This window comes from Fringilla coelebs (assembly GCF_963513975.1).
Source record: "Fringilla coelebs genome assembly, chromosome: 1".
NCBI classification, from domain to species: domain Eukaryota; kingdom Metazoa; phylum Chordata; class Aves; order Passeriformes; family Fringillidae; genus Fringilla; species Fringilla coelebs.
Genome location: NC_140028.1, coordinates 20329096 through 20341273, shown reverse-complemented (window position 1 = coordinate 20341273; position 12178 = coordinate 20329096).

Genomic DNA, 12178 nt, shown 5'->3' with positions numbered 1-12178 from the left:
GACTTACAAATGACATTTCCTTTATTTACTACAACTTACATGGCTGTTTGACTCTACCCCGAGCTTGCCCTAAGGAACCTGCTCGTGATATTTATCTTTTTCATTTTAAGTAACCACTGCTTCTTCTCTTTCAGAACAGGCTGGCTTTGTTCAGCTGCTTAGTTGCTGAGCCCTGCATCAAGCAGTGGTAGCACAGACCTGCACAGCCTTCCACCAGGCTTCATCTTTCTTCAAAAAAAAGGTACACAGGCGTGGAACCATATGCAAGATTTGGACTAGTTAAAGCACACATATTTTTATTCCTTGCACAGGTTCATCATTGGTTGAAAGTGGATATAAAATAAAGGGTCTTCTGATTTGGCATAATCTCATACCTACTTCACACTCATCAGTGTGAGTTCACAGCTGGTTCAGTGCAAAACAAATTCGGGCATTATCAGCACTGATACATTTTTACAGAACAAAGTATTGTCAGCATGCCACACTCTCCATGTTTGATTAATGTGCACATTCAATACAAATCAGGACGGTCCTTCAAAGAGCTCAGTTCATGTAATTGAGGCCAAATTTTAGGAACGGCTGATTGGTGAGGTGATTTTGAAAATGTGGCACTTTACACAGTGATCACTGCCTGGCTGCTTTAATGTTATACAAGATGTCAGAGGTCTTTTTGTGCAGATCTGTTGTTTGAAGATGCAGACTTCAGATGCACACAAATGAGGGGGCACCATCATTGCTCCCATATATGCTTTAAAAACAAAAATAAAATCCTGAAATATCGCAACAGTTCTGTGAAGCAGATAGTAACACACTAGACTGGAGAAAGACTGGAGAAAGACTGGGGAACTTGAAGAATCCAATTGTGAACAAAGAGTAAATAACTTTGACTCCTGATTTGAAGTCCAAAATGCAGAGAAGAAATACTAGATGACTCTTGCAAACATTTAAGTGACGTTAATGAAGTCCAAGAAAGTGTAACTCACAGGATAAGGATCCAGAAGAAGGAAGCTGCAGGTCCGTGATAGGACAGGGAAACAATGCTAATGGAACAGATATGTGAGGGGCCTAAGTTACAATACCAGAGGCTTATTTCATACACACTTCTCTTTTTTGCCTTGTGGTCTAGCCACAAGACCACAACCCTCCTCTTCATTTATTAGAAATAATAACACTTTAATCAAATTTACTTAAAGGAACCAAAGGTCAGAAATATAAATATAAATATATATAATATATGTAATATAAATAGAAGAGAAAAATTTTAGGTGAAAATTTTGGGAACTGAGTTCCAGTCAAAATATGTATGTATAGAAAAACTAGCTAAGAATTGATGAGATAGTTAATGTAATGAGTTGGAAAATGGATTTTGGTAAAGTCCATTAGGATTTCCTAACTATAATGTTATAGATACAATGCAGAGGAAGAAATTTATCCTTAAATGAGTCTAAATGTAAATAAACCCTCACTTCCATTTGGCTAAATCAGAGAAGAAAGCATCTTTGTTCTACTACATTTCAAAGGGCATTCAGGAAACTTGGAGCTGCATGTATATGAAAACCCCACCCACTTCATCGCTCTCAACATTGAAATCCATTATATTCACTAAAAAGAACTTGGCATTCAAATATCTGAAGATTGAAAGTATGTGGAGATGTTTAAATCATCAACCTTTACTGATACGTACTTCAAGAGAAATCACCTAACATTTAGATCAGATACCTACAATCCAATCTGAAAGAAAGCTATTAAAATTGTTCCTGCTCTCCTTTGTAAGTTTGCCAGTCTCACATGGTATGATGCATCATGTTGGCATACAGCATGATGCTGCATAAACAACAAGACTGTATTGTACATCATCAGAAATATGTGAAAATTCATTTGGATCTGCCACCAGCTGTCAATTTCGACAAGGAATGTATCTGCTCCAGCTTAATTAGAAAGGATGAAAGCAGGGCATACAGGTCAGGCTCCTCGGTGCTCTGTCACAGACATTTCTCTAGAAAACATTCCACTTCCCACTTCAGTGTCATCAGCCATATCTGATAAAACAACAGTAGTCACAGGTTACAGATTCAGAGTGACTTAAAAACAGATATTCACATTTTGTTTTCCAGGTCAGCTAGAGAACTATATTCATCTTTCCTCTTACCCAGTGTCAGAGATGGGATTTTACTGACTTCAGTGTGGTACCTCCTCATTCAGAGCAATGCGAGAGACTAAACTTACAATTCTGGGAAATATTCTTCTTTGACACTGAAACTCAATATCATTCCACTTTTTACCTAAGATGTGGCCTTTTGTGTCTGACTTTTGTGTATTTGTGTGAGGTAAATAAATAAATATATATGCCTATATACTATTTATATATATATATGTATATATGCACTTATTTACTGTTACATAAACCTTTATATTTATATACTGTTATACAGATCAGGATTATTACACTCTTCATACAGAATCTTCCTCTGTCATTTAAAATAAAAAATTTCCTTTCCTTTCTTCATGCATGTATTTTTAAGGCTGCTTTTTTATTTTTCATATATTTCCAAAAAAGGTGAGGGAAATAGATTTTAAAAAATCTATTAAATTTTTTTATGTCCTTAACTTCATACTGCAACAACCAGAGCAGTTGCATTTTACAAAGAAATTGCATTACTACCAGCCCACCCAGATAGTTTGTGACCTGTTCTTTTTGCTAGTCTAAAGGTGACTTTCATTTTCATGTTGACTTTACTCTGTGCCCATTTGGAGGTTCATTCAGTGAAATAAAATTGCCTTGTAATTATTTCTACTTAGAGAAATATGACAGCTAGAATTTTTATGTTAATTAATCTTTGTGTTTTTTTCATTATTGTGCGTCTGCCTATCATAAATTTCCTTGCAATCCAGTTTTAATACATTCTATAAATTATTGTGGTTTCTTCCAGGCCCATCGTGCCTTGCAAATTGTTGACTTTGCACAGATTTCTGTTGTTTGCTGTAGTACCACCATATGTGTAATTCAGCAGGAATGGTTTGCATCTCTGAAAATACACAATTAGGAAGGTTACTCATCAGAAATGAGCCCATGGTCAGAACATAAGCCTGTTATGAGTGTCTGTAAAATAAATTAAAATACATTTTAAAAGCCGAAAAAGTAATATCTAATCCAGGGTATACTGGACTGAAGGGAACAAAGAGGGCATTACGTTTCTTCTTGTTTTGCTGGCTCAGTGAAATTAGGAAGCCACTGTTTCCTCACCTGCATGCCCAGTTAAGGACCATCTGTTTCCTGTTTAAGTGTAGTATCTCTTACATGTTTTTTCCAAAAACCCTCTTGCATTAATCAACACAATCCCAATAAACAGAAACACCAAACCTTGCTTATCTGTCTTACTCAAGAAAGTATTTTGGTACTTGCATCTACCAGAGTTTGGCTTTACTGCAATGCTTTTTTTACACCAATATTCACTTTTGTTCTCTGCATTTTAAAAATTTCTCATCTAGCTCTAGGCTGATTTTGCAAGCTTTCTGCAACAGCCCGAACTCCTAAAATAATTATCTGTTGATTTTGTCCACTAATGGTTTTAATCTGGGTCTAGTGTCAGGTGTTGAAATTAAACATCTTCATGAATGTTATTATAAATTTAACACTGAGTTAAAGATAATAAGGTCAAATATATCCTTGATACACTGCCTTTGATGAAGGTAACAAATAATGAACATGGCCTGGTCTCCTTATTATCATGGTTTAGATTTACAGGAAATCATTGGTGGATGGATACTCCTGGTAAGAAGAATCAATGAGCCAAATTGGTTACTTGGATTGGGGTGAGATTTACCCAGAGAACTAATACCTTTTATTATATCAAATAATTGCAGTATTATGATGCCACCACAATGAATGCAGGCACGATAAATACCAGGTGTCATCTTTAGATAATAGTCTTTAATAAAGCACCATTATCATTGAGATCAGAATAGTTTTTTCATTTAATTTTAAATAAAAATGAAGATTAATGAATATATGCAAAAAGTAAGGAACAAAAGTAGCTTATAAAAATGACCAAGTGAAGTACTTCATTTCATAAATACATTCACATACACACAAAGAAAGGCTTTGAAGAACTTCATTAAGATTTTCCAGAATCAGCCGCTCAAATGCTAGAAAATATGGCTCGGCCATCATTGATCTGGCTCATTTTTTTGCAATTATCCTGGTACAGCCCTGAACTGCATGGCTAACATCTAGCTGTGCACAAAGTCCTTCCTCATCCATCGTACCTGATGGACAATCCTCACTTCATGAGCTTTTGTTCTGCATTTGTTGTCTCCTCATTGCTCAGTGTGTGCTGGGAGACTGTATTTATAGCATGCTTTTCATACCTTCCCTAAAGGCAGTCAGTTATTTTTGGGCTCCTCTCGGGTGCTCACTGGTAGCTGTAACAGCAGTGAGGAGAGCATGCAACTGCTGCAGTGTCATAATATGGAGATACAACATCTGCCAGTGCATGCCATGCAGTGCCTTCTACAAATCCTGCCCTGCCACCAGTGCATCTGAGTGCTTGGACAATTAGTTTTTTCAAAAAATCTCATCATGTGGGTAATTATGGTGCTCTTATTATTTACAGGCTAAAGATGAAACAAATTTTGATGAAGACAGAAAACTTGCTCTAATTGTCAGCCAGATATAGGTTGACAATTAGGATCCGATTTTTTTGAATCCTTGGGAGACCTCTGTGACATCCCTGAACACATAAAACCCCCTCTTTCATTTTGGTTAGATATAGTGATTTACCATTTCCACAAGACAAACCTCCCACTCTGAAATTAGAAACCAGGAAATTATTATACTTACTGAAATAGTGAAAAATCTGGTTTAAGTAATGCTCCAGCATCACTCAACCCTGACACTTTATGCTTTGGCCCAGCCCTTTTCTCTGTTGTCTGAATCACAGAACCATAGAATGATTTGTGTTGGAAGGGAGATCACTTAGTTCCAGCCCTCCCTCCTTGGGCAGGGACACCTCCCACCAGGCCATCCAACCTGGATTACTTCCAGGGCAGCCACAGCTTTTCTGGACAATCTGACCCAGTGCCTCACCACCCTCACAGGAAAAAATTTCTTGCTGGTATCAGGAAGTGTCATTTCACATCCATTCTGTGCACAGACATCTGACCTTTCTTATCCCTGGTCTGATGAGTCACTTGGTGCCATTTTTTCATTCTGAGGTCAGTGCTCAAGTCCCTGGCTCCTCTCCTTTCAGCTGATCACATGAAAGCTTTTCTGTAGCAACTTGTGGCCTCTCTGCCATGCTCCTTGGAGGCTTCATCCCACTGAGCAGCAGTGCATACATGTCACAGCAAAAACTGGGACAAATTTTGTTACATGAGAATTGTTTTGCACAGTTCTGCTGTAGACCTGGGACCAGCAAATTTACACCAGCTGCGCATTTGTAGGAAGAGGACTTACTTTACATCAGTCTTGCCCTTCTGTCCTGGTGACTATAAGGCTCCAGTTGGAGAGCAGGCCATGGCAGAAAATAAGATTAGGTGGCCTGCTTCCTCACCTTGACCACCCACACTGGCATGCTACCACTTCGTGGTCTGACTTTGAACAGCAGACCCAACTGAGACAGGCAGCCTTGTGCAGGCTGGCTTTATCTAGTTTGTGGCTGGATGCAAAGGTAACTTAGTCCAAGCCACAGTCTATGCCTTAGTGCAAAGAAAAGGTGACATTATTCACAGCACTGGTACCAGTATTTTTCAAAATGCACAATGCAGGGCTTAATCACCCTTGCTGAAATTTTGTCCAAGAATCCAGCCTAGGTCAGACAGAAGGCATATAACATATTTTATCCCAAACAGATGAAATTTGGCTAAGCTGTAAGTCCTTGAAATCAGCAGAGTGTCTGGTAAATGACAGGACGTGTTTCCAGCCCCACTTATAATGTGCTGAAAAACAGTGTGAATGCCAAACAGAAGATACAAAGCTGGGTCAGAAGTGCATGGCTCAGAACAAGGAAGTTATTTCAGCTTGTGAGCTAAATAAGTAAGGATAATAAACAGAGACTGGCATAAAGGGTTAAAGCTTATGCAGCTGTTTCATCTTGACTATATTGAACAGATAGTTTTAGTTGACTTAAGAGACTTACTTTTCTATAAAATTATTTAACATGTTTATAGAAACAACCAAGACTGCAAATCAGGTTCCATAAAAGAATAAAACCCAATCAAAATGAATATTGATGGAAGGGAAAAGGATGCTGACAGAACATGGGGCTCAATTAATAAAGGGAACATAAAGAATGCAATGCCTCCTTTGTCGCATGAGCTACGGCTGCTATCTAATGACACTGTATCACCTTGTTTAATCCTGTAGGTACCTCAGCTTCCCTGACACCTTGAGAAAGCAAGAAACTCCTAAATCCAGAGATCCCAAAACACCTAATGCACCTGTTTGTACATTAAATAGTCACAGGTTAATCTCCTTTATTTATGCCACCAGTAGGACTGGGTCTATCAGGCTTGGGAAACACAGGAAGAGAGGACCGGAGAGTCCACATTTTTACCTGAGGAGTCTGTGGCTTTTCTTTTAATTTGGACTGTGAAATGTACAGCTTTAAATCTTTCCTTCCTGTTGGGCCCTTAGATCACATCTTTTGGTTCCCCAGAGAATGCCCTTGGCTGTGAGGTGACCTGCAACAGAACCTCCTCAGTCCATCATGTGAATCTATATGACATAATGCAATATTTATTTGGGCTAGTGAATCGATAAAGGCAAGAAAAGGTGATTTTTTAGATACTTGAATGAGATGAATATAAATAAACCCCTCTCCTTAACGTGGTCATAATTCTGCTTTCATGCATGTGATTCTTCACATCCACCCCTTCCTATTCACTGTATAGGGAGCCCCTGAGAACTGACCCAATCAGGACTGGGAACTCCATTAGATGGCAGGATGCTTTAACATGACAAAGTTCAACACAGCAGAAAATAAATCTTTCTATTCACTTCCCCCTTGAGATGACTTCCTTCCTTGTTTCCTGTAGCTGGATATGTGCTATGCAGGAGAGGGGGCAGGGTGACTACCTGGTGTAAATCCTTCTCTCCACTGGCTGATATCTTTTATTAAAATTAACCTTCCAATAGTATATCTGAATTGACAGATTGCTGACTTCCCACCACTTGTCTCTCTTCTAGTCTTCTAGAGACAGACTGGCAAAGCTGCAATGCATCATATTTTCTTACACAGTAAACGTTCAACCTTCTTCTTAAACAAGTGAGCCTCATATTTAGACCAAACCTGAAACCAGAGATACTGGAAATTAAAATTGAAAAGTTTATTTGAGTAACATTCCAACAATCTCTGCTTTTCTAGAAGAAACAGCTCAAACAATGTCTAGCTCCAAAGTGCTTCCTGGGTCACATTTTGGACCTGAAGCCTCTTCTCATGCAGGCAAAAGACACTAAGTATTGCATTTAAATTCCTTCTAAAGAGTCAGGGGAAGGCTGCTAACATGCACTAGAGCAGGCTCACTCATCTTGCAGCTTCGCCTTAGAGTTCTTCCCTTGAAATTAAGTTAGCAAATTCAGAGTAAATAAAAAGGATGTAGGAAAAGAAGTAAGCTCCAGTGCAAGCTCTCATTGCTTTCATGTACATGGTGTTTCTCTTCCAACTCTAGCTTACACAACAGAATGTAAAACACAGTAGCTTCTGGATTTTCACTTTCATAACTTCACAGTGGCCAAAGCACTGAAAAATACATCCATCAGCCAAACATTAGCTTCTTTGTTCTTCCCTCTATCTGGCTTTTTTCTTTCATCCCTTCTTTCTCTTTTGACCTTCTCTTACTCATTTCCAGTTCTTTGTCCCTCTTTCCAGTATTAGAATGTCTTTCCCTTCTTAGTAAACTTCAGTTCTATTTCCAGTCACTGTGAAACTTGTTTAGTTTCTCCTCCTTATGTCATTTGTATTTTTCTCTTTATAGCATGATCTCTCTTCCTTTTGCTGATCCATTCATTTCTCTGGTCAACCAACTATGTTACTACTTTCTCTCTGTAGAGATTCCACTATCATTCCTCTTTTTTCTGCCTTCCACCCTTTCCTCATTTTTTTCTTCTTTTTCTCCAGAAGCATTTTCTTTTCTTAATGCTCTCCCAGAATATTTATTTTCTGACATTCATAGAGAAAGTTTTATTCATACACACAGGATCACACACAGAATCCCTAGGTTGGAAGACACCTCCAAGATCAAGTCCAACCCAGCCCTAACACCTCAACTAAACCATGGCACCCAGTGCCACATCCAGTCTGTTTTTTAAACACATCCAGGGATGGTAACTCCACCACCACCCCAGACAGAGAATTCCAGAACTCTATCACTCTTTCCATAAGAAACTTTTTCCTAATATCCAACCTATATTTACCTTGGCACAGCTTGAGACTGTGTCCTCTTGTTCTGTCAGTTTCTGCCTGGAGAAAGAGACCAACCCCCACCTGACCACAACCACCTTTCAGGAGTTGTAGAGAGTGATAAGGTCACCTCTGAGTCTCCTCTTCTCCAGGCTAAACACCCCCAGCTCCCTCAGTCCCTCCCCACAGGGTTTGTGTTCCCAGCCCCTCTCCACCCTCGTTGTCTCCTCTGGACGCGCTCAAGCGTCTCCACGTCCTTCCCAAACTGAGGGGCCAGAGCTGGACACAGCACTCAGGGTGTGACCTCACCAGTGCTGAGTACAGGGGAAGGATGAAAGGATGACCTCCCTGCTCCTGCTGGCCACACTGTTCCTGACACAGGCCAGGATGCCCTTGGCCTTCATGGCCACCAGGGCACACTGCTGGCTCATGTTCATATTCATTGTCTTGCTTTCCCTCAGGCTCAGTTCTCTCATCTCTCCTTTTTTGACTAAGCACTTAGAAGCCACAAATATCCAAGTAGGAACTGGAGTAACTTTGTTTGATCAACTACTGTTGATCAGGGTGATCATAGCTGAGACAAATGAAGAGTACAGCTGGACTGAGCAGGAGCACACAGTTTGTTAACAGAACTGCCCAAGAATAAAAGAGCCTTACCAGTTCTGAGCCTCTCAAAAGCTGTCAAGGGCTCAAAGGGGCAAACTGAGGAATGGTGTAGAGCCATATGTGCAAAAGGCAGGGAAGATGAACTAGGGGAATATTAATTTTATATTATGTTTCTTTATGCCTTTCAGGTCATTTACATTTAGGGTCTGCTAATGCAACTTGAGAGAGCCGTTTATATTTATTGTTTGAAACTTCTCAAAATTGTGTTATGAAGAGCATTTTCGGCTCTGTCAGGGTTATTTCTAATATGGGAGAAAAGTTAATTCCTCCCAGAACCAAGTTATTATCATAATTTGCTAGCATATGTCTATCATAACTATGTTTTTTCTTGGAACCCTTCCAGCAGGTAATTTTGGGAGACCATTTAAGACAGCCATTTCTCTCTACTACATAATGGGAGCATGGGGATTTTGATTACTATTACCCCCTTTTAAACTTTTCAACTGTTATTTTAAAAACCGAGGCTTGGGTTTTTCATTCTTCCAATTCAGTTTTCAGAGTGCAAAATGAAGGTCTGGCACTCCAGGGTGTATGTTAGCTACAGGATAATGTTTGTGGCAGAGAAGTATGCAAGGCAAGAAATGGCTTTTGTGGGTGATTAAATACTGAAGTGAAGCTGAGGTGTTTGATAACCACAGAAGCTATTTATTGTGTGTATACTCCAGTGCCATGAACATTATTCCTATTATGCAACAAGACAAAAGAAGATTCAACAAACCATAACGAGAGAAGGATGAAGGGGTTTTTGGTTGTTGCTTTTTTGTTTGATGGAAGTTTGAAAGTTCTAATTCATTCTGTGCTTTCCCTAACATTTCCTTTCATGTCAAATAGTGGCAGGGGAGGGGATTAAGGCCAAAAGGCAGAGATTGGCCTGCAAATGGTAGTAGAAGGGACCAAACTCTGCACAAATATTGTGAGTTATCACATGTTATCATCAAACAGCAGTGCTCAGTGTTTCGCTGGGACTCCAAGAAAGACCATGCTAACAGTATTCATAAAAAACTCTTCTTTATGTTGTGACAAATAAGCTCAGGAAAAGAACCAAGTATAATCAGGTATAAAAAAACCCCAACAATATGATATATTAAGAAGATAATGGTAATATGTTCTACATGTTCTGTTAATCCTCACAGTAGCAGTGAGAGCTCAGGAAATATTGTGAGACCAGGCTCAAAAACACTACTTATTTTCTAAGCAGTAATTCTGTTTGCTTGCTCCCTGCTTGTTTCCTTGCTCTTTCTGTCTAGTATTTTGGTTATTTGGGATGCCCCTCAGTGGTTTCCATCAGGACTCTATTCTCAGAAGGAACTGAAAAATACAATGAGCTTTGAAAACAAAAAATCCATAATGTGGAAAAACTTATCTGTCTCACTGTCATTAATTAAGAGGCATCAATTTCTCCTTAAATCACTTTAGTTGTTAAGAAGAGCAGAAACAAAATGGTGTGGCTAAAATGGCCAACCAGCCCGTGGGAACCTTGAGCAGAAGAAATCAGTCACAGCCAGACCCACCACTGGTCTTGTTTGTAAATCTTGCTCATTAAACAGTTATGAGCAGACAATGTATTTGTGGAGTGAGAACTCTGTTTGCAAGTGGCTTGCCCTGCCTTCTTCATTGAATCACGAGAAATAATTTAACCATTTGTGGCCACAACAACTCTGTGAGTAACAGATGTTCTTACATGGAGGTGGGGAATTCAGAGAGAAAAATGTTTTGCACCATTGGCAAATGTGAATTAACTTAAAGAAGTGTTAATCATGCTATGATTTTCTTTGCACATCTCCTTACAGGAGATAATACAAATTCCACGGGAATGTTTTTTTAATGAATTACCATTAAATGACTTTTGAGGTTGACAAGAGTTGCTGTCTGCCCATAGACATTCCTTCAGACTGGGCTGTTTCTAAAAGATTTTTTAAGTCATTAAAATATTATCTGAGCATATTGTTGAGTACTTGAAGCTTTGAAAGGTGCTGGACTGTCATCACAACCTCACCTAGCAAGGGAGATTAAGGGGGCTTGCACCTGCAAGCCACAACACAGCAGAAGCATTTGGTCCTGCTGCCCCCTTTGAGGTCCCTCCCTGCCTCTGCTGCCCTGGGTGATGGTGAAGGCAGGTTCCACAGTCCTCCATCCCTTCCTGTTTCTGCACAGGAAATATTTCCTTAGTATCAAAATGTCAGCTGTTGCCAGTCAATTTTCTTCTCCTTTACTTATCATCATATATGGCTTAGCAGATCAGTGCCCTCTCCTGTGAGACTCAGTACCCTACCAAGCACATCTTCTTATTTGGATGATTGAGTATTTTAAGTATCCTTGAAATACATCCCAGTTTTTTTTGAAAGTAAGTTGTTTTCTTGCTATTGCTTGTGTCCATGTTTTATACTATTTACAGCTTCTAAATGTTTATATCCGTTGTTGAATTGCATATAAAAAAATTTAAATGCACAAATGGAAATTTATTTTAATTCCTAATATAGTCATACCAAACAACAGTGTGGACTCAATGATTCTTGCCGTTGTTTTTCAGGTACAAATTTCTGTATGAATTATGGGGTAATATTTCTGCTCTGGAGTGGAATGTGAGTACAGCTTTCTTTGTGGTATTCAGGGCTAATGTGCATATTTAAATGACAAATAAAGTTCTACTTATTCTAAATTATCTTGAATGACTATAGGATATGAAAACGTACTGTTACATTCAGATGTATCATTTAGAAGAGGGTTTTCATTCTCCTATGATGTGACCTAATTTCAAAAAAATTGAGACTGGGAGTTGTGCTCTCTTTGTTTTACACAGCAGATGCTAATGCCATTATCTACTTAATTTGAAAGCTGCACTGATTTCCAGGGTTTCTTCCTTTGAGTGTCATTGCTGCATAAGAAATACTATCCAGTGTAGCAAAGGTCATTTACAGTTACACCCAAAATGCTGCCCTGACCTTACAAGTAATAACCTTTTTTTTTTTAATCATCTGAATGTGGATTTCTGTAATGTCACTATTGCATAAGGCTTGGTAGCAAAATAGAATAACAGAACTGGGATTGTAATCAGAAAAAAACATAGTAAGAAGATTCCTCATGGCCTTACTCTTCCCTGGGTTATGCACATT